The sequence below is a fragment of the Choloepus didactylus genome, chromosome 14 (genome assembly GCF_015220235.1).
Source record: "Choloepus didactylus isolate mChoDid1 chromosome 14, mChoDid1.pri, whole genome shotgun sequence".
Classification (NCBI taxonomy): Eukaryota; Metazoa; Chordata; class Mammalia; order Pilosa; family Megalonychidae; genus Choloepus; species Choloepus didactylus.
Window position 1 is genome coordinate 45,878,518 of NC_051320.1, and position 22,279 is coordinate 45,900,796.

The 22,279-nt window shown below is 38.4% G+C and overlaps 1 long non-coding RNA gene across 1 annotated transcript in view; it reads left to right on the forward strand.

Annotated features, from left to right (window-relative positions):
- Positions 1 to 14,313, forward strand: part of LOC119508978 — an 86,830-nt gene extending 72,517 nt beyond the window's left edge. Inside the window, exon 3 of the long non-coding RNA XR_005211607.1 lies at positions 14,212 to 14,313. This is a non-coding gene — a long non-coding RNA (uncharacterized LOC119508978). The remainder of the gene's footprint in view (positions 1 to 14,211) is intronic.
- The last annotated feature ends 7,966 nt before the right edge of the window (positions 14,314 to 22,279 follow it).

Sequence of the window (22,279 nt, forward strand, 5' to 3'; positions counted from 1 at the left end):
GAAAATGTTCAAAATTGTGGTGATGAATGCACAACTATATGATGGTACTGTGATCGACTGATTGTACACTTCGGATGATTGTATGGTTTGTGAATATATCTCATTAAAATTGCATTTTAAAAAGGCACTAGGAAAGGCATTTAACAAAAAAAAATCAGCTGAACTGTGCCCTAAACATTACAAACTCCTGCTTTCATCTCCACTAAATCCAGTGCCTGAGGGGGAGCCTGGGAATGTGCATTTTCTTCAAGGATTCCTAACAAGTCTTATGTAAGAACTGCTACTCTAGACCAGTGGTCTCCACAGTGGAATGCATACAATGATCTAATGGGGCATGGGAAGAAAATCCAAGAAATTCTATTTGTATTTATTTTTATCTCATCCATTTATAATGTCCATTTTCAAGGGTGCTACATAATATACATGATACCATAATATAGTAGTACATGCATTTTATTATTAAATGAATAAATGTGATTATTTGGGGGTGGATGTGCTTCCCACATTTTTTTCTTTTAGAAATGTGCTCTAGGTGGGAGGTGGGGCAAGATGGCAGACTGGTGAGCTGTATGTTTTAGTTACTCCTCCAGGAAAGTAGGTAAAAAGCCAGGAACTGCGTGGACTGGACACAACAGAGCAATCTGACTTTGGGCATACTTCATACAACACTCATGAAAACGTCGAACTGCTGAGATCAGCGAAATCTTTAAGTTTTTGTGGCCAGGGGACCCGCACCCCTCCCTGCCAGGCTCAGTCCCGTGGGAGGAGGCGCTGTCAGCTCCGGGAAGGAGAAGGGAGAACTTCAATGGCAGCCCTTATCAGAAACTCATTCTACTGATCCAAACTCCAACCATAGATAGACTGAGACCAGACACCAGAGAATCTGAGAGCAGCCAGCCCAGCAGAGGAGACAGGCATAGAAAAAAACAACACGAAAAACTCCAAAATAAAAGCGGAGGATTTTTGGAGTTCTGGTGAACATAGAAAGGGGAAGGGCAGAGCTCAGGCCCTGAGGCTCATATGCAAATCCCGAAGAAAAACTGATCTCTCTGCCCTGTGGACCTTTCCTTAATAGCCCTAATTGCTTTGTCTCTTAGCATTTCAATAACCCATTAGATCTCTGAGGAGGGCCCCCCCCTTTTTTTTTTGTAAATCCTTTTTTCTTTTTCTAAAACAATTACTCTAAGAAGCCCAATACAGAAAGCTTCAAAGACTTGCAATTTGTGCAGGTCAAGACAAGAGCAGAACTAAGAGAGCTCTGAGACAAAAGGCAATAATCCAGTGGCTGAGAAAATTCACTAAACACTACAACTTCCCAAGAAAAGGGGGGTGTCCGCTCACAGCCATCATCCTGGTGGACAGGAAACACTCCTGCCCATCGCCAGCCCCATAGCCCAGAGCTGCCCCAGACAACCCAGTGTGACGGAAGTGCTTCAAATAACAGGCACACACCACAAAACTGGGCATGGACATTAGCCTTCCCTGCAACCTCAGCTGATTGTCCCAGAGTTGGGAAGGTGGAGCAGTGTGAATTAACAAAGCCCCATTCAGCCATCATTTCAGCAGACTGGGAGCCTCCCTACACAGCCCAGCAGCCCAGAACTGCCCTGGGGGGACGGCACTCACCTGTGACATAGCACAGTCATCCCTCAACAGAGGACCAGGGGGTGCACAGCCTGGAAGAGGGGCCCACTTGCAAGTCTCAGGAGCCATACGCCAATACCAAGGACTTGTGGGTCAGTGGCAGAGACAAACTGTGGCAGGACTGAACTGAAGGATTAGACTATTGCAGCAGCTCTAAAACTCCAGGATCACCAGGGAGATTTGATTGTTGGAGCCACCCCACCTCCCTGACTGCCCAGAAACACGCCCCATATACAGGGCGGGCAACACCAACTACACACGCAAGCTAGGTACACCAATTGGACCCCACAAGACTCACTCCCCCACTCACCACAAAGGCTAAGCAGGGGAGAACTGACTTGTGGAGAACAGGTGGCTCGTGGATGCCACCTGCTGGTTAGTTAGAGAAAGTGTACTCCACGAATCTGTAGATCTGATAAATTAGAGATAAGGACTTCAATTGGTCTACAAATCCTAAAAGAACCCTATCAACTTCAGCAAATGCCAAGAGGCCAAAAACAACAGAAAATTATAAAGCATATGAAAAAACCAGATGATATGGACAACCCAACCCAAGCACCCAAATCAAAAGATCAGAAGAGACACAGCACCTAGAGCAGCTGCTCAAAGAACTAAAGATGAACAATGAGACCACAGTACGGGATAAAGGATATCAAGAAGACCCTAGAAGAGCATAAAGAAGACATTGCAAGACTAAATAAAAAAATAGATGATCTTATGGAAATTAAAGAAACTGTTGACCAAATTAAAAAGATTCTGGACACTCATAGTACAAGACTAGAGGAAGTTGAACAACGAATCAGTGACCTGGAAGATGACAGAATGGAAAATGAAAGCATAAAAGAAAGAATGGTGAAAAAAATCGAAAAAATCGAAACGGACCTCAGGGATATGATAGATAAAATAAAATGTCCTAATATAAGACTCATTGGTGTTCCAGAAGGGGAAGAAAAGGGTAAAGGTCTAGGAAGAGTATTCAAAGAAATTGTTGGGGAAAACTTCCCAAATCTTCTAAACAACATAAATACACAAATCATAAATGCTCAGCGAACTCCAAATAGAATAAATCCAAATAAACCCACTCTGAGACATATTCTGATCATACTGTCAAACACGGAAGAGAAGGAGCAAGTTCTGAAAGCAGCAAGAGAAAAGCAATTCACCACATACAAAGGAAACAGCATAAGACTAAGTAGTGACTACTCAGCAGCCACCATGGAGGCGAGAAGGCAGTGGCACGATATATTTAAAATTCTGAGTGAGAAAAATTTCCAGCCAAGAATACTTTATCCAGCAAAGCTCTCCTTCAATTTTGAGGGAGAGCTTAAATTTTTCACAGACAAACAAATGCTGAGAGAATTTGCTAACAAGAGACCTGCCCTACTGGAGATACTCAAGGGAGCCCTACAGACAGGAAACAAAGAAAGGACAGAGAGACTTGGAGAAAGGTTCAGTACTAAAGAGATTCGGTATGGGTACAATAAAGGATATTAATAGAGGGGAAAATATGACAAACATAAACCAAAGGATAAGATGGCTGATTCAAGAAATGCCTTCATGATTATAACGTTGAATGTAAATGGATTAAACTCCCCAATTAAAAGCTATAGATTCACAGAATGGATCAAAAAAAATGAACCATCAATATGTTGCATAGAAGAGACTCATCTTAGACACAGGGACACAAAGAAACTGAAAGTGAAAGGATGGAAAAAAATATTTCATGCAAGCTACAGCCAAAAGAAAGCAGGTGTAGCAATATTAATCTCAGATAAAATAGACTTTAAATGCAGGGATGTTTTGAGAGACAAAGAAGGCCACTACATACTAATAAAAGGGGCAATTCAACAAGAAGAAATAACAATCGTAAATGTCTACGCACCCAATCAAGGTGCCACAAAATACATGAGAGAAACACTGGCAAAACTAAAGGAAGCAATTGATGTTTCCACAATAATTGTGGGAGACTTCAACACATCACTCTCTCCTATAGATAGATCAACCAGACAGAAGACCAATAAGGAAATTGAAAACCTAAACAATCTGATAAATGAATTAGATTTAACAGACATATACAGGACATTACATCCCAAATCACCAGGATACACATACTTTTCTAGTGCTCATGGAACTTTCTCCAGAATAGATCATATACTGGGACATAAAACAAGCCTCAATAAATTTAAAAAGATTGAAATTATTCAAAGCACATTCTCTGACCACAATGGAATACAATTAGAAGTCAATAACCATCATAGACTTAGAAAATTCACAAATACCTGGAGGTTAAACAACACACTCCTAAACAATCAGTGGGTTAAAGAAGAAATAGCAAGAGAAATTGCTAAATCTATAGAGATGAATGAAAATGAGAACACAATATACCAAAACCTATGGGATGCAGCAAAAGCAGTGCTAAGGGGGAAATTTATAGCACTAAACGCATATATTATAAAGGAAGAAAGAGCCAAAATCAAAGAATTAATGGATCAACTGAAGAAGCTAGAAAATGAACAGCAAACCAATCCTAAACCAAGTAGAAGAAAAGAAATAACAAGGATTAAAGCAGAAATAAATGACATAGAGAACAAAAAAACAATAGAGAGGATAAACATCACCAAAAGTTGGTTCTTTGAGAAGATCAACAAGATTGACAAGCCCCTAGCTAGACTGACAAAATCAAAAAGAGAGAAGACCCATATAAACAAAATAATGAATGAAAAAGGTGACGTAACTGCAGATCCTGAAGAAATTAAAAAAATTATAAGAGGATACTATGAACAACTGTATGGCAACAAACTGGATAATGTAGAGGACATGAACAATTTCCTGGAAACATATGAACAACCTAGACTGACCAGAGAAGAAATAGAAGACCTCAACCAACCCATCACAAGCAAAGAGATCCAATCAGTCATCAAAAATCTTCCCACAAATAAATGCCCAGGGCCAGATGGCTTCACAGGGGAATTCTACCAAGCTTTCCAGAAAGAACTGACATCAATCTTACTCAAACTCTTTCAAAACATTGAAGAAAATGGAACACTACCGAACTCATTTTATGAAGCTAACATCAATCTAATACCAAAACCAGGCAAAGATGCTACAAAAAAGGAAAACTACCGGCCAATCTCCCTAATGAATATAGATGCAAAAATCCTCAACAAAATACTTGCAAATCGAATCCAAAGACACATTAAAAAAATCATACACCATGACCAAGTGGGGTTCATTCCAGGCATGCAAGGATGGTTCAACATAAGAAAATCAATCAATGTATTACAACACATTAAAAATTCGAAAGGGAAAAATCAATTGATCATCTCAATAGATGCTGAAAAAGCATTTGACAAAATCCAACATCCCTTTTTGATAAAAACACTTCAAAAGGTAGGAATTGAAGGAAACTTCCTCAACATGATAAAGAGCATATATGAAAAACCCACAGCCAGCATGGTACTCAATGGTGAGAGACTGAAAGCCTTCCCTCTAAGATCAGGAACAAGACAAGGATGCCCGCTGTCACCACTGTTATTCAACATTGTGCTGGAAGTGCTAGCCAGGGCAATCCGGCAAGACAAAGAAATAAAATGCATCCAAATTGAAAAAGAAGAAGTAAAACTGTCATTGTTTGCAGATGATATGATCTTATATCTGGAAAACCCTGAGAAATCAACAATACAGCTACTAGAGCTAATAAACAAATTTAGCAAAGTAGCGGGATACAAGATTAATGCACATAAGTCCGTAATGTTTCTATATGTTAGAAATGTGCTCTAAAAATGATCATAGTATTCTCTTGACATGAATTCTTTTTGAAAGTCTTGTGTCCACCATTGCTTGTTATTAGTCCACCTTGTCTGCTAAATTATGAACTCCCTGAGGGTGGAATATGTCTTACTCACTTGTTTCCTCTGTGCTTAGCCCAAACTTACATCTTAGTTTTATTCCCTCTCTAGGTAGCATATCTTCAGAGTTCTTGTGTCTTTAATTTTCCTTTATTTGTTTAATGAAGGAATTTGAGGCAATGTGCCAGGTGTGAGGAGGTAACAGTGTCTAAGATGCAATTTCTCCTCTGAAGCTGTCACACTGTCTAGTACATGTAGCCAAACACATGCATAGATGGTTGTAATAAAATGAGCTAAGAAAAAGGCCTAGGACACCCACAGGGAACCAGGTAAGGTTTCTTGGAGGAGGTGGCGACTGGGGTTAAACTTCAAAGATGACTATGACTCACTTAGACCAAAAGGGGGAAGAATAAGTAGGGGATCTGGTCTGACAGGAAGGTGTTCCAAGTAGAGAGGACATTGTTAGCAAAAGTTTGGAGGAGAAAAAAACATATGATGTGTGCTTTGATTTACAGTGTGTAACTCTTTTAGTTCAGAGGCAGGCAGGATGTGACAAGAAAAGAAGCTAGAAATATATGAAGGAGTGAGTTGAAGCATATATAAAGGTTGAACAATTACTGCAGGCGTGAAGCAGCGAGAGGAACTGTGGGAGATACCAAGACAGCCTGGACTCTCCCCCTTAAGGTATCCTGCATGGAACCCTGCCTTTGCTGTCAGAAGACTTGAGTTCAATTCAACCATGGGCCCGCCGAGGCACTGCAGGAGCCACTCAATGTCTCTGAGCTCCCATTTCCTCGTTTTGAAATAGGTTTGATATCAGTGCAAGTCCCTGTCTCGTGAGTTCTCATGAGGATTGACTAACATAGTCCAAACATTAGTTATTAGCATCTGTTCTTAGAAGTATATATTTAATGAAAGTATATATTTAATGAAAGTCCATAATGGCATACATTACACACTGTACACCATGTTTGTATGCATTGTATGCCACACATTTTAATGGTATACACACATCTTTAATAAAAGTATACTTTGAATGTCATAACACTATCATAGGAAACATAATTTTTTAAATGCATTATTTATTTAAACTCACAATTATTAACTGTCATCAAAATGTATCTTCATGCAAAACAGGGTCTAGGTCAAGCTCCTCTCTGGTTATTTTATTATTCAGAATCCATATTCCTATAAGCTTACATGAACTGAGAGACTCTTGGTAGAACATTTTCCCCATACTACTAATACGAGTTGAAGTGTTAATTCTTATGGAGAAGAGCTAACTTGTAAAAAATGATCTCACTGAGAAGAGCTAAATGCACTTCCTCAGCTGGGCAGATAAGAACTACTCAAAATACTGCTTAGGGAACATTATAATTCATAGCCCAGAGGTTATCTCATTATACAAAAATAACTTTATTTTTCTGTCTAATAGCAGAAAAGAAATCTGTGGTGTGATATTAGCTACCAGAATATCAACGCTTCCAGCCAAATCCTCCTCTCTACCCTGACCCCTGTATCATCTGAATATCATCTCTTAACTTTAACACAGTGTCTGAGATTAGTTTATTTGCTAATGTGCTTTTATTTCAAATTGTTTCTACTTTGAGATGCTATCAATTAATGTACCTTAGTGGGTTAACAAGTTAACTAGCTATATTTAGTTCTAGTATGTGGGTGTGATGTATGTCACCAATGAGAAGTGTTGATGAAGGACAGAAAGTAGAAGTAATTATGGAACAAGAAGTAGTTGGGGAAGGCAGCTTTGGGACCTTGAGTAGACAAAGGCAGTTCTGAAACTTCTAGGATATTTTGGAGACAGGGTGAGTATTAGAGAAAGAGAACTGTGACCTATGAGCATATTAAAAATACTTTCCAGACACACTAATACAATAAAATGCCCTTTTCTAAATATATTGAATCCGATTGCCCTTTTGGGAAAGTAAGTGCTCTTTCCCAAAATAAAGAAAGATGACTTTGTGTGAGTGCAGTTTCCTTAGTGCTCAAATTTCCAGGTAACAGAAGCAGCGGCAACAGTAACATCAATTAACAATAATTAGCGTTTGTTGAGGAGGCAGCACAATATTTGACGTTAAAATCACAAACACTAGCCAGACCGCCTGGGTTCAAATCCCGGCTTTGTCGTCACTGGCCAGGTTTTCCTGGGCGAGGTTCTTAACTTGCCTATGCCTCAATTTCCTAATCTGGAAAATAGGGATAATAGTAACATCTTCCTATAGGATGGTTGGGTGATTAGATGAATATATAAAGTGCATAGAATGGTCTCTGGAATATAGTACAAGCTCAATAAATAATACCCATTCCTGCTGAGTGTTAATCAGAGCCCTTCTGCAGTACGTCCTTTATCAGTATTAATTTGTATACTCCACAAAGTACACCTATTGTCCCCGTTGTATGGATGGAGAAACTGAGGCTCAAAGAGCACAAGTTCCTTAGCAGTGTCACACAAATAGAGAGAGAGACAGAGCCAGGATTCCAGCCAGGTCTGTGTGACTGCAGAGCCTAAGCTCTGAGCAACTCCACTCTCCTGCAGTATTATGCAAGGGGCTGGGGATGGAGTGAAGAGAAGTCTCCAGTTTGCCTGTGTGTTAAATAAGAACTAAAATAGCTCTCTGCTCCTTGGTCTATTATCTTAACCAAAGTCTTGAGATGGGGTTCATAGGATCATGTTAGGAATCTTCAGTGAATTTATCCTGGAAAAAAAAATGATCCTTTGCTTTGTGCTTACTGACCTGATCTAAAATTCTCTGAAAAATTAAAATTTTTTTCTTTGTACCTAAAAATCATATGACTGTACTCCAGATAAAGGTACAGATTCATGTGCTGAAATTTTTCCTGAGGGAGGGAAGAAAAGGTTTTTCTCCCAATATTTAAAAATATCAATATGTAGGATACAGGTTGATACTTCTTTGCAAGTTTCTTCCCTGCAGCTTTCAAGTTTTAGGACAAGCACTAAAGAGGCAACTAGGTAATTAGAGAAAATCCTGTATTATCCACCCTACATAAACTGGTTTTTGAAAGGGATGTCTAATAATCAGACGAAGCATAGCTATCTACCACCTCACGCAACTGAGAAGTCTAAGAGGATTAACAAAACAAGGATTTGCTCCATCAACAGAAACAAGCTTGGAACAAAGTATCTGACAATCACGGTAATACCCATAACCAGTATCTGCTTTAGCGTCACTGCCTGAGTACAGGCCAGGAATTCAGGTTATTCTCCTGGAAGTAATAGCTGCAAGCCAAGCACCAGGACATGGCAAGTGGGTATTTCACTGTGGACAACTTTAGGCTGTCTACCCAGCTCAGCGTGCACCTCCTTCTCTGGGTGCCAACCCAAATCTCCAGAGACAGGACCCCAGCAGCCTTGGTGGACCCTGTGACCCATCTCCCTGGAAATGGTAGTTTAGTCGAAGGGTAGACATCTAATAAAACCAAATCAGTCAGATTCACATGTGTGGGAATTGGTCTACATGTGTAACTGGACCTTTGATACGCAAACACAGGAATTTGGAGATGGTGAGATTTTGTTAGGCAGGTCCTCAGAGAGGCAGGAGATGGAGGCAGTGATTGCAAGTCAGAGATGACAGATAGGGAGAGTGAGCTACCTCCCAGGAATCTTGTTCCCGGCTGCATCTCCAACCATGGACCAAACAGGAACACAAAACAGTGTCCATTGGATGGACTTGGAAGATTTAAATAAAATAAAAATGGTCATTAAATCCATTGATTATGCTCCATAGCTGACAAATATGTTAAATACAGTCTTTAGCATATATTAAATATATGTTAGGTTTTTAAAAGAGGATATATTCTACTTCTGATAATAAATGGTCTTTTTTCCTCTTGGAAATGTGACCCAATATTTAAAACAAGATTCTTGAGGTATAAGCTGTGCAGTGTACATATGGGCTTTGGAAAAGGATATATTTATACGCACAGGAAAGACTTCATTGAATGAATCCAAGCATTTAAAATTTAGTCCAATTACCTCCATTCAGCATTGTTAAGTCATCTAAGCAAGTCATATAATTTTCATCAGTATCCTTTTATGCATATTCAAGAATATACAATGGCAGTAGGAAATACCCATTTCTATACTGTGCTACTTAGAAAAATTCAGTTTGAATTCATCAACTGGTAAGCTTTATTTAGATTAATTATTGAAGAATTGCCCATCAGGTGCTCATAAGACTACAGTGGCAAGATTTGTCTTGGATAAATTCAAAAGTGCTTTATTTACAGTAGCTCAAAATTATGGAGCTTATTACAAATAAGACTTCAGAGTAGTATGTTTTCTTTTGAGAATAGATTTTCTTAACTATATCCTGAAATATTGATCAGAAATAAGTTTAATGATACTATTTGTTCCCCATGAACTTTTCAAAGATTACATAGAAGTTGCTAGATTTCTAAGCAAAGGAAAACTGGGAGGGGGGGAAGGATTGAGGTAAAGTCATCAAATAATTTCAATTATCAGTTTTATTTTGGATATGTGCAGATACAGCTCAACATTAATTAAAGATCATTCTTGCATATGTCAAAAGTTCACATCCCAATATATTTGTTTGTTGTGTTCTCATTTTCATTCATCTCGAGGTAGTTTTCTTTGATATGATATGCTTTCTTTTGAAATATTTTTCTTTGACCCACCAATTGTTTAAGAGTGTGGCATTTAACTTCCATGTTTGGGGGCATTTTCCAGTTCTCTGCCTCTCAGTGATTTCCAGCTTCATTAAATTATGGTCAGAAAAGATGCTTTGTATAATTTCAATCTTTTTACATTTATTGAGACTTTTTTTGTAAGCCAATGTGCGGCCTATCCTGGAAAATAATCCATAAGCACATAAGAAGAATGTACATCCAGTTGTTTTGGGGTATGGTGTTCTGTATATGTGTGTTAGGTCCAGTTAATTTATCATATTATTCAAGTTATCTGTTTCCTTATCGACCTTCTATCTAGGTGTTCCATCTATCAGTGAGAGTTGTGTATTGAATTCTCCAACTGTTGTTGTAGAGGTGTGTATTTCTCCTTTCAGTTTTGCAAATGTTTGCCTCATGTATTTTGGGGCCACCATGGTTAGGTGCATAAATAGTTATGATTGTTATTTCTTATTGGTAGATTGCCCTTTTTCTCTTATAACAGCTTTTGACTTAAAATCTATTTTGTTTGATATTAGAATAGCTATCCCAGCTCTTTTTTAGTTATTATTTGCATGGAATAGCTTTTTCCATCCTTGCACTTTCAACCTCTTTGTGTCTTTGGGTCTAGAATGAGTCTCTTGTAAACAACATACAACTGGATCATGCTTTTTTATCCATTCTGCCAATCTATCATCTTTTGATTGGAGAGTTTAATCCATTAACATTCAGTGTTATTATTGTAAAGGCAGAACATACTTCAGCCATTATGTCCCTAGTTTTTATATGTCATATCTTTTTTTGCTCCTCTTTTCCTTTATTTCAACTTCCTTTTCTGTATAGTTGATCTTTTGTGATGTATCTGACAGATCACTTTCTCATTTCTGTTTCTGTGTATATTTTTATTTACTTTCTTTGTTATTATCTCAGGGTTTATGTTACACAACCTAAATGTATAACCTACTAATTTAAAAACATACCAGTTTGCTACAATAGTATAGATATTCTCTGCTCCTGTCTCCCTCAGTTTCACCTCTTTATGTTGTTTTGTCCTAATTTACCGCTTTATATTTTGCATGTCCATTATCAGGAAATATGCCTTTTTCTTGTTCCATTCTATCCTGACTCTTCTAGTACAGTTGTATATTGAGGATATGTACTACTGTGTTTTGCATTTACCCTTATAGTTGCCCTTACTGTTAATCTTCATTTCTTCACACTACTCCAAGCCACTCTCTCCCATCTTTCCTTTTCAATCTTCAGAACTCTGTTTAGTAATTCTTGTACAGCAGGTCTTTTGTTGATGAACTCTCTCAGTTTCTATTTATATGTGACTATTTCAACCTCTCATTTTGAAGAAGTGTTTTGCTGGATAAAGTATTTTGGGCTGGCAGTTTTTCTCTTTCAGCACCTTTAATATATCATATCCCTGCTCTCATCTCCATGGATTCTGATGAGAAATTGACACTGTCTTATTGAGGATAGCTTGTATGTGATGAATTGCTTTTCTCTTGCTGCTTCAGAATTCTCTTTATTTTTGGCATTGGACATTCTGATTAGTATGTGTCTTGTGGTTGGTCTATTAGGATTTATTCTGTTTGGAGTACATTGTGCTTCATGGACATGTATGTTTATGTCTTTCATAGAAGTTGGGAAATTTTCAGCCATTATTTCCTCAAATATTATTCCTGCCCCTCTTCCTTTCTGTTCTCCTTCTGGTACACCTATGGCACATATGATTGCTCACTTCATGCTGTCACTTAAATCTCTGAGACACTGTTCAATTTTTCCAATTTTTTATCTATTTGTTCTTCTGTCTGTATGATTTTTATTGTCCTGTCTTCTAGTCACTGACTCTTTCTTCTGCCTGTTCAAATCTGCTGTTGTATACCTCTAGGGTCTTTTTAATCTCTGTTAGTTTGCCTTTCACCCCATAATTTCTGTTTTGTTTCCTTTTATACTTTCAAATTCTCCTTTATGATCACAAATTGTTTTCTTAATATCCTTTAGCTCTTTATCCATTTTTTCCTTCATCTCCTTAATTGATTTAGGAGGTTTATTTGAACATCTTTGATTAGCTGTCTCCTCTGAAGTTTTAATTTGTTCCCTTGACTGAGCCAAAACTTCCTGTTTCTTATTATGGCTTGTAATTTTTTGCTGAATTCTGGGCATTGATGAGTTAACTCTGAAGGTCAGTTTTTCTCTCCTGTCCAGAGTTTATTGCTAATTGGCTTTGTCTTAAGGCTCTTCTTTGATGCTTGATGCAACTTATTCCAGACCATTAGAGTAGCCCATGTTTAACTATTCAGAATTTCTTAGCTCATCTTCATCTGATTCTTGCTCTGGATATGTGGTACAATTTTTAAGACTGTACTTTTTGTGCAATTGTTTCCACTCCAGGAGAAAACTTCCTTTCCTCTGTTCCTTCTCTAGGTTAATCTGTTCTGTTTGTTTTTGTGCAGACTTTTCTTCCCAGCTCCAATGATTTGTTTAAATTCTCCCCTGACTTAGTGCTCCCTTTTCCTTACACTTTTCAGTTCTGGGACCCTCCTGTCTTACAACAGTTCAGTTTAACCCCTTCCCCACCCTTTTTAAAAAGGAATTTCTGTCTCTGGTTTCTTCTCCATTAGGGTTTCCCACCCTGGGGAGCCAGATGGGGCCACTCCAGAAAAGACCATTTTGCGTTTAGGTGATCCAGCCAACAGAAACTGGATTTAGTAAGCACACCTCTTATTATCAGCTCTGCTGCAGTCCTCCCCCCACCCCCAGGGCCCTTTTGTATGCAGCATGACTCAGTGGCTTGTGTTCTGGTATTGGTCTCTGCAGACTTATGTCCCTGTGCCTGGATATGCATGGAGTTCTATCTTGTTCCTGTGAGTGGCTCTGTAATCTGCATCTGTTGCAAGAGGGACCTGGACTACATTACCTCCAAGAGACTCCCAAGTGGGGCAGGTCTGAGTAAGAGGGAAAGGTAGGGACCAGGAGGTCTGGGATGGAAATTTCCTACCTGCTTTTATAGGTTATTTTTCTTTTTATTCGGTCATTGGCGTGGAGTCCTTCTCCAATGTCTGTCATCTTCCAAAGTTGAATACAAGTGGGATTTGTCCTTTTATTAGCTAATTCTGAGGGAAGACTTTTCCAGGGGATGTCTTGAGTCACCACCATGTTGATGACATCACCTCATCTCAAGTAGGTTTTGATGTACATGTTCCACTTCTGACCAAAGGGAGAATTTTATCTTCTTCCCAAACCGTGCTGCAAATTGCTAGAGATACACAAGCAGAACAGAGAATGTTAGCCAGAATTTTCATAAATACAGTTTTGCACAGCATATAGTTAAGAGCAAACACCTTTAATGATTCATTTGGTAAGCAATTTCTTATTAAAATCTAACCATTGAGCAGTTGCAGATAGAGAATCTGAGAAATCCTCTGAAAATCTATCCACAATTGACATTTCAAAACTTAATGTATTGCAGCATTGACTGGCAAGGGAAAATGTCAGTGAGGCACAGGAAGAAAAAAGGATCAATGAACAAAGATAGCGGGAGAAGATATAGCCACACACCCAACAGCAAAGTTAATCCCACAGCCCCACTTGCTTAGGGGTTTCACCACTTCCTTAAGGAGGAGGCCAGGAAGCTTATAACAGAATTATCTTCAATTCATTTGCAATCCCTTGTTTAGATAAAAATTTTCAAATTCTTTGCACAGCAACTGTATATAATTCTAATTTCAGAGTGTGGTTTGATTATTACTGATTTCTTATTTTGTCATCATTATAAAGAATTAGTATGTTGCTAAAGATAAGTGGTTAGTCAGAATTCCAGTGCCCAGAATAGCAGACCAAATGACATACAATCTATTAAATAAACTACCTTTATCAGCCACAGATCATTTACAAACCAAATGCTCAGCTGTTATAAATGTAGATGACACTAGTAATTCTGGGAAATTCTCCCAAGCCAATAAGATTCAGTTTTGTTTTCTATGTTAGGCTGTTTTCATTTCTCTTAAAGAAATGTTAAGACTTTCAAATTGGTCTTCTGTCATTGCAGCCCAAGTTACCTTATTTCCCCCAGGTCCTTGGCTGTAGGATCGAGGTAAATCATATGAAATCCCAAGAACAACATGTAGAAAAGTTGATGCCTGGTCCCCACTCCAGATTAACTGATTCAGAATATCTGGGAGGACATATATGGATCTGCCTCATAGCAAACTTATCTGGTGATCTATTACATTTGCTAACAGGTAAGAATCCTTGCCCTGCAGCCCAAAGAAATGTTGTAAATCTTTCTGTTGTTACTAAACTGCCACCCAGAAACAGATCAAGGTTTTATTAGCATACGGGCAAAAAGAAAGGAAGGTAAGGACTCAACTCTGTTACTATCCATTAGAGTCAAATGTAACAAGAGTTAGTAGGACTTGTCTTCTGCAATTTTTTACTTAATGACACAGAATATGGTATCCTAATGGATAAAACTTGTACCAAAAAAAGAAAGAAAAAAAAACATCTTCTTGAAATAGAATCTGTTGAACATATGTTTGCTCCAGATAGCCCCTTGCCTGGGAATGTTTTAAATTTGAATCCTTTTCCACCCACATAATACTTGATGGTCTTGGGGATCTTTTCCTCTTTCACTGTGTCACTTTCCTGGAAGATAACCCATCCACTGACACACAGTAAGCATATTCTTTAGTCCATCAAGATAATGGTTTTCTTTTCTTAGATTCAGCATGATATTGTAGAAGGTAAAATGGACTAAGGAAATCCAAAATCTGGTCTTGCATCTATCAATGAATACCTATGTCCACTTGATGGAATAAATTAACTTCACTTCCTTTTACCACTCCACATAATAAGGGGATTGGACTTAAGGTATCTTACTGCCCTGGAATTTGACAAGTAAATAAAGGTCTAGCACTCTGAAAGCACAACATTTCAGCCCTGAATTTTCCATTCTATAAAAGGAAGATTTGGGCATGGATTCTCCAAATTGTGCTTTATATCGCCTGGTGATTGATTCAATCCAACCCTGTCTGCATCTCCAGGATGACTTAGTCAGTTCTGCCCACCCCACCCCCAAATCCTCCAGCACTGTGTGCTCAGATTTGCTCCAGAGAAGTCAGTGAGCCCAGAATCTCAGATCTCCTAAGCCAAACAGAAACACTAAATGAAAGCCAGAATTTCCCCCTCTCTATCCTTGTAGCCAATCCAAGCCAAGCTAGGGATCCAGTGTCTGATGTCCCAGAGGACATCTGAGGATGTCTTCTTGGCTGGGAGTCACAAATAAAGGGTGCCTGATTTCTAGACCAACCACGGCTCATGCTAACTGAATTTGCAGGATACTCTGATTACACAGGAAGCAAAGGCAGGTGAGGAGTAGAGGATGTCACCCTGCAAATATGCAGAATCTCCTGCTTTTATACTGAGAGAATAGTAGCAAGCACTGTTTAGGGTTATTTTACCATTATTGCTGAGCCATTTAAATAGATAACTGAATTGCCATTATTGTTTTTGATAATTTAAATTTATATAATTTTATGAGATTTCAAAACACAGGTTTTCATTTGTTACTTATTAGAATTATAATCTAGCTGTAAAGGACTTCAGAGGGGAAGGGTAAGAAGAGCTCAACCCAGGGTCAGAAGACATGTGCCCTGTAAGATCCTTTCTAAGGCTAAAGTTCCTTGAACTAATGAGAAATACTAGTTTACAAATAAGGGAAATGAAGCCCAATAGGGTTAATTAAATTACCCAAGGTCAACACAAAACTAGATTTCAAGTCTCCTCTCTTTGGGTCCAGTATTTCTTCAACTAATCTACAACTCTTCCAAGAATGCACAAGAGCCCAACAAAAGAAGAAATTGGAGGCTTGGAGAATATAAGTGGTTTATCCAGAGTTGTATGACTAACTGGTGGCAGAGAAAAGATGAGAACCCAGCACTTTTGTTTTCAGGTCCACAGATGTTATCTTTAATGAATAGAGTTCAGCATTGATTAGAGGTGGAAAAAAAAAAAACAAACATTTAACAAATGGGGTAGATGTAGAAGCACAATTGATGAGGAAAAGATCAATAGAGTAGTTAAGAAAACAAGCAGTAATGATTTCACTGTAATTGGCTAGTAGTTCCTCAAAAAAAGTGAATGCAGAAAATGAATTGAATAATGTAGGTCTCATTAAACAGAATAGATTCTGACCTGGATAACTTTTTATTATAAGTTCTCTTTTAACTCAGTTTTCCGTTATAAACATGTTAGTGAGCTTGTTTAGGTAGCAGAAATGTTAGTGCTAGAGAAAACACAAAAATCAATATAGTTCCCGAATTGTGTTTTAATATCTGACAAAATCTTCAGATATTTGGTAAAACAGCTGTACGGCATTATAGTCATTACATAAATTGCTTTAAAAAATAACGTATGCACAGCCCCATCCTCTTACATGCAATACATTCTAATACTGAAATGATATACTGCTACCTCCATCTTGTTTCTTTTCCTTTTGATTTACATTGTTTCCCAAAAGAAACCATTATGAGTTTGAATAATAAGCAATTCTAGTAATCATAGGCATAGCTTAGGGACCTCCTCAGGCACCCTCTTTCTGGCTCCAAAGTCCTTCTACAAAGTGTTACTGGCATTTTTGGTGTGCTGGAGGAAAGGATGGTTACAATTAGGAAGGGGTAAGAGAAATGTGGAAAAAGAGAACCAATAATTATTGCAGACCTAAATGTCAGGTCAATGCTTACATACATTTTCTCATTTAATCCTCAGAATAACCCTAAGAGATAGGTGCTCTTATAGCTACAGATGAAGAAAGAGTTACTAAGGGGTTAAGTTATCTGCTCAAGGTCAGATAGTTGTTAAGTGACTGGGGAGTCCCGAAATAAAGCATATAGCTCTCTTCAGTTCTTGTTGCATCAGAGTTTTATATTTGAAAGATCTAAAAATGTTTTGAAATAAAAAGCACATCTAAGACCAATCACCAATAAATATTTGTTTCAAATCAAGATTGAGATCAATAAGCATACAAATGGTTGAAATTTATTCCAAGTACTATTTGGCCTTCCATTCAGAGCAAGCTGACTTTGCAGGTGTCTAATAATCAAAGAGAAGTGCAGATGTTGTCTTAGAAATGATTATTTACTTGCTTATAAATAACACTGTAATTTGCATAAATACAGGCAGAATAGGCAACTAAAAATCATATCCATATAAAAAGTTTAGTACAGAAACTAAGGAACTTCCAGCTGTGCCAGCTCAGAACCAACAGATGTGGTTCACTTTGACAATTTGTCAAGTAATCATGGCAGTATCTTATAAATACAAGAACATGAGCAAATAGCAAGTCAAAAATCACTTATAGTCTCTTTTCAATCTCAGTAACGCAAATGATCTGGACAATTACTAATTGTCCCTGGAGAGATAATAGATGTTTTGACACAGGAATAGAGAGAGGGTATCAGAAGATATTATAGAAACTCACTAAATTCAAACTGTGCAGGGAGAAACTTTTCTATAAACAAATGAATTGTAGAGTATTTTTAAAGGAATTCAATTTCCTTACTTCCTGTTTCTTCCATGTTTGTCCATATTTACAGTGCATTAAAAAAGGATACCCAGAAAAAGTGGAAAGGCAATTTAAGAGACTCATAATCATTTGAAAATTTTTCTGATCCTCCTACCACCCAACATACATTAACCCTTTTCTTTAATTATCACTGCTCATACCACATCAAGATATCCACAAAGTGGAAATCAAAAGAACTGACATTTACCCACAGGCCTGCTGAAGGGACAAACAAATACAACAAGGTGAATGTCCTTCAAATCTCCTAACAAAGGGGGCTTTAAAGTATGATGTATTGAGATAATGCCTTAATCAGTTAGATTTCGGTAATAATGCAGAAAAATCAGTCTGTCACTGATCACAGTATGGGATGAGCAGAAATGGGAAAATTTTTTCTGCAAAGGGACAGATGGTAACTATTTTAGTCTTTGCAGGCTATAATGCCTCTGTTATCATGAATATGTAAACAAATGGGTGTGGGCATGTGCCAATAAAACTTTATTTAAAAAACAAATAGCAGATGAATTTGGCCCATGGGTCATAATATGCTGATCTCTATAATGGAGAAAGGAAGTCTCACAAGGGCTTTCCTCCTAGAATTAACAGGGCCTTAGGCACATTAGAATTCAACTGTAAAGCTCTTTGTATCAGCAGGAAAATGGAAGATTTGACCTTGATTAATTAGCTATACAAAGGATTGTTTCCCTGATTAAATCAATTGTAAGTAAGGTCTGAAGCTAACAAAGTGCTGTGTTCTTTGATGAGAAATAAGCACTGCAGGCATCTGTTCCATGTTCTAATTTCTTGGTAAAATGTGCTAATATTTCATAATTCAATAGAACATTTTTATTTCCTTTCTTTAAGCAGATGCTAAGATTATTGGCACAATTGCTAGAAGCTAAAATGGTGATGAATGGTCAAGAAAATTTGCCATCATAATTAGCTCAAGCAGAATCAAATTATGTTGACAACTCTTCTTCCCTAATGATAAGCATAATCACCATGCCATTGATTCCCTCTCCTCATATAGAAAGGAAACAAAGCTTGCTATCCTCAGTGATAGGTGACAAAGCATCCCTTACCTTTGTCACATTTTCTCTCCAATTATAGTGTGAACTCTTCGGGAATGGGAACAGTAGGTAGTCAGGCCTGGTATATGTGTGATGATCAATAACCATTTGTCTTATGAATAAATGAAAGGCTGAATGATCATTTTCAGCTTGTGGAAAGGAAAGCACAGCTGAGTTGCAAGGTTGTTGTCTGGAAGCCTTACAGTATTGTTGTTCTACTATGATGGTTTCCCTACCTCTGGCAGGAAAACACCAAGTGGAGTAGCATCAAGACGCTGCAGTTCAATTTATCATAGGCTTATAAATCACCTACCATGTGCCACTTATGAATACAAGGAAAGGTAACTGTTCTGGTCCCTCCCTGTTCTAGTTTGCTAATGCTGCCGGAATGCAAAACACCAGAGATGGACTGGCTTTTATAGAAGGGGGTTTATTTGGTTACACAGTTACAGTCTTCAGGCCTTAAAGTGTCCAAGGTAACACATCAGCAATTGGGTACCTTCACTTGAGGATGGCCAATTGTGTCTGGAAACCTCTGTTAGCCGGGAAGGCACGTGGCCAGCGTCTGCTCCAAAGTTCTGGTTTCAAAATGGCTTACTCCCAGGATGTTCCTCTCTAGGCTGCAGTTCCTCAAAAATATCACTCTTAGTTGCACTTGGGGTATTTGTCCTCTCTTAGCTTCTCCAGAGCAAGAGTCTGCTTTCAATGGCCGTCTTCAAAATGTCTCTCATCTGCAGCTCCTATGCTTTCTTCAAAGTGTCCCTCTTGGCTGTAGCAGCTTGCTCCTTCTGTTTGATCTTATATAGTGCTCCAGTAATTTAATTCAGACCCACCCTGAATGGGCGGGCCAACACCTCCATGGAAATTATCCAATCAGAGTCATCACCCACAGTTGGGTGGGACGCATCACCATAGAAACACTCAAAAGAATTACAATTTAATTAACACTGATAGGTCTGCCCACACAAGATTACATCAAAGATAATGGTGTTTGGGGGGATATAATACATTCAAACTGGCACAATCCCAAAGTATAGAGTCTACCCCTATAACACAAGCCACCCAAATTTGTCTTGTAAATATACTGGTGAAAGCAGTCCGAGGTAACCTTTAATTAGCTGTGATATTTTGGTGAAAGTCAAGTAACTCTACATGGGGATATTAGAATGTATAAATGAAGGAAAATGTACAGACTTCAAAAAGGAGGAAGTAAAAAATGAAAACTCATTGATATTAAGGCAATTTCAAAGTGTTACATGTATGTTTATTAACGTATTTTACCTGAGATCAATTCTTGAATTCTGTTCATAGAGGACATAGATAATAAGCTCTTGCCAAATTTTAAATCTATTTTTGTACATTAAATTTTTATCTGTTTTACTTATTCACAGGGATATGTGCTGTATTTGTTAGCTTTGGGGTAATAATGCTGCATATGAAGCCCCCCCCCCCAAATCTCAATGGCTGCCGACATAAACCAGTGTCTTATCCACAGATCTGTGGGTGGCTGAGGTGGCTCCACTGAAGGTCATATTTAGGTCATCTTCCTATGTGACCCAGGCCAGGGCCCGCTGGGTCACATCCTTCTCACGGCACAAGCAGCAGTGACAGAGGCCAAGCCAAACCACAGAAGCCCATGAAAAGCCTCTGCCTGAGTGTAGGGTAGATCACATCCACTCACATCCCAGCTTCAGTGGGAAGAGAGTGTTTTCTCTTTGTGCTGAGATAGGGGAAAAGGAAAAGAATGAATATTTACTCAACAACAGTTGCAAATTCTAAAGTGGAGTTAGGAAAGCAAAAATTTTATTTGGAAGTTTCAAAAATACTTTATATATGAAATCATAAACTTCAGGAATAATCAAAGGCCAGGGCTCCAGAGAAAGAAAACAAGTGTTGATATAAAGAGGGAATTAGACAGGCTAATCCGGCACAGCACAGGCAGCTTTAATCCCTACAGAATGTAATTTGAGTTTATCACCAAAGGGAAGCAAACATCATTTTATTTGGGACAGGGTATTTGAAAAATATTTCTGCTCCAATGGACAACAATTGATGACAGGAACTTTCTTGGAGTTTTAGTTTTATTTTTTTTTTTAAGAGAAGCTATGTTGATGCTGGCAATAAATGTAATTACTGTGCTTACTGACTGGTAATATCCAAAAGGAATAAAGTCCAAAATTGTTACTATAAACAAGAAAATATTTTACCTCTGTGAAATTTTTTTTTTTCTGAATAGATTTGGGTGATGGCAATCAGAATTAAAATGAAGAGCAGAAAGCATTATTTTCCAGAATTAAAAGCAAATGCAGAATACACAACCCTGAATTGATGGCTATGCTGCGAGGTGTAGGAAAGGGACTTTGTGAGATTAACATCAGCATATTTATTCATTTCTGAAGAGCAGCTCAGAACACTGAGTGCTGCTAAATGATAAGTTATGGATAATCAGTGCAATGAAATGAGCAAAATCAGAGTTGGAGAAAACAAAAATTATCCTACAAATCTCCACTAAAAGTATTATATTGCAGAAATCTTTCAAGAAACTGAAAAGCATCCAAAGCAAAGCCATGTGAGAAATACCTGTCCCTTTCCTTCTTGGATTAAGAAATCCTATTTTATAGTTCAGCTCAGCAGGTGTCTATTAAGCACAGTTCAGTGACTCGGTGAACATTGGCTGCATGCTTACTCTGTGCACGATTTCTGCTAAGTGCAGGGAATACAGATAGAAAACACAATTGCAGCTCTCAAGTCAAAAGCAAATAAATAGTTATAATGCACTGTGTTTCGAATTGATTAAGTTGGACTTTAAATTTGGGTCAGATGGAAGTCAGGTGCGACACACTGGGAGATGGAGGCCATACTGCGAGGGAAAAGGTAGTTTGTTACGTATCCCAGAGAGAGAGGGGCACCACAAGATGTGGACCAGAAGCACGATCTGCTTGGGTGGCTCAACCAGCTGGCAGGGCTAACACAGGCAGAGCAAGAGGGACCTGTGGGCTTGTGCCTTTGTAGCGGTCCAGAGGTGGAAGTTAGTAAATTTCCTGGGGGACTCAAAAATTGGTGAGTTTAAAGCAAATGCGTGCAAAAAGGGAAAGAGACTGGGGATCCGAGAGCAGTGCGGAGTGTTAGCTTATCATTGGGGACCAGCCATGGGTTTTGGGTGAGGTGTGTGAGTGGGTGGAGGTGCAGAGGTGGGTTTGGGCTCTAGGGGAGTGGATGCCCCAGGGCTGAAAAGCTGTTCATTCACTAGGCCAAAGCTCTGTGTTGAGGCAAATGGCTTAACCAAAGTAAGATGGATGCTGAGACAGCACACAAAAAAGTATTGATAGTAGTAATGCACTATAATAAGAGCTATGGGTTGCTCTGTCAGTTTTCTTCTACAAGAAACAGACCTTACAAAAATAGGGTGGGATGGGGGGGTGGTTTGGGTGTTCTTTTTTACTTTTTTAAAATTCTTACTCTGTTTCTTTCTGGTGTAAGGAAAT